Raw genomic sequence first — 2082 nt, 5'->3', positions numbered from 1 at the left:
AGCACGCAGCCTTGGCGCACTCCCCTCTCTACTGGGAACTGGGTTGTAACACTTCCCGGGGGGCCCCACCTTATTTGGGCATAGTTATGCTTGTGTAATTTAACAATCAAAGAGATTAGAGCAGGGGGCATACCCATGTCATTCAATACAAGCCACAGATTTGTATATGGGACAAGATCGAAAGCTGCCCTCACATCGATGAAGGCAGCATATAAACTGCTCCCCCCGAGTTGGACAGTTTTCCAGTAGAGCATGGCAAAATATAACACCTGGTCAATTGTGCTTATGCGAGCTCCAAATCCTGCTTGGAGATGGGACAGAATATTCATCTCATGCTCCCAGTCGTGAACTTTGTTCAGTATCAGTCTGCCATAGATCTTCTGAGTTGTATCAATTAGACTGATAGGGCGATAGTTACCTGGGAGTGACCTATCGCCCTTTTTAAAAACAGGAATTATTTCGGCCCCATTCCAGGATTCGGGTATTGGTGGTCCTTTCGCTATCATGTTTGCCAATAATAATATATATTTTCCTCACAGTTCTCTATCGTGTAGGAAGATGTCTGCCGGAACACCATCTATCCCCGGTGCTCTGCCAGGCGTAATAGAATCCAGAGCTCGTTGAATGTCCTGAATAGTGAATGCATCTTCCTCCCAGGCGGTGTATGGGATGACCCTATCACTTCGTTCATGGGTTAATTCCACCCCTTTAGCATATTGAGGCCTAAAGTAGGCTACCCAGTCTGCTTGAGCTACCCAGTTTTGGGGATTTTCAGGGTGACCCTCCAGCCCCCATTTCAACAGGTTCCAGAATAGCTTGGAATTCTTGGTTGAGCTAGCCTCCTTAAGCTCCCCCCATTTTCTTTCATCCCAAGCACGCTTGGATTTTTGGATGGTGGATTTATACACTTTCCTGGACGAACGGACACTAGCACTAGATCCAGTTTTAATAGCCTGCCGTAGGTCCAGACGTGCTTTCTTACATTCCTTATTATACCAACCAGGAAAATTATTGGTTGAAGTTTTATTTGGGTTATTTGTTTTAACAAATACATTTTTTATTTGGAGAAACAGAGTTTCGTGGACCTTATTTGGTCTATTTCTCTCTAAAGATGAGGGTTCGGCAGTAGCACAAACGGTCAAGTCTTTTATAGCTAGTTCAAATTTTGTAAAATAAAATCAATGTTTGACTGGTTTTGGGCAACTGAAGCCCATTTCAGGTGACGCATGTCATTTGTGAGGGTGACAGATTGGGAGCCTGGACTGATATATAAATGTCACTATTAGAAATTGCTGTGCACTCCTCTTTACACTTGTTTTCACCAGGTTTATCCAAACTGTAAACTGTATGCGTGCTACCTGGGCTACGCGATCTGCCCCTTGTCATGCCGGTAATTCAACATCACAGATGGAGCGGTACTGCACTCCAATCCAGGTGCACTTTAGCTGTTGTGATTATCGCATAATCCTTTTCAATAGCTCTTTCACTTTCAACAATAATTATTCCATGTAATCCAAAACTTTTTCTTCATGTCATTTTATTTTCTTAGTGCTTATCACACGTGATTTGCTTATGTTTTAACAACTTCTCATGCACCGGATATGCCAATCCAGGCCTTTTTCCGTGCACGTCAAAAAACATAAAGCATCCTTGGTTGCAAGTTCATATATTACCCAATGCATTTCGGACTTAATAAAGTCCTTTGTCAGGGGTTCTCTGCAAAGTTAAAAGACGTGGCTGTTTAAATCTGACTTCAAATCATTTAACACTTTATATTTACATTCAAACAACATCATACTCAGAGCTGACAAGCACAATGATCGCTTGGGTGCTGCCAAATTCCTCAGTACCTTTTATTTGAGGTCAGGGTACTGGCGAATTGCCTTACCTGAGGGGGCCTAAGAGACATCTGTAATCTCGACCCCGAGGGACATTAGCAGTTCTGGGTGATGACCTTCAGATTGAAAAATGCCCCTGTTACCTTCCAAAGGCTGGTTAACAGGTTCCTGGCAGGCAAGGAGGCTTTCTGTGTCATCTACTTAGACGTAATCGCTATCTACAGTTCCAGCTAGGAGGAACACA

Source organism: Lissotriton vulgaris, unplaced genomic scaffold (genome assembly GCF_964263255.1).
Source record: "Lissotriton vulgaris unplaced genomic scaffold, aLisVul1.2 SCAFFOLD_4087, whole genome shotgun sequence".
NCBI lineage: Eukaryota > Metazoa > Chordata > Amphibia > Caudata > Salamandridae > Lissotriton > Lissotriton vulgaris.
Note: the sequence above shows the minus strand (reverse complement) of the source record.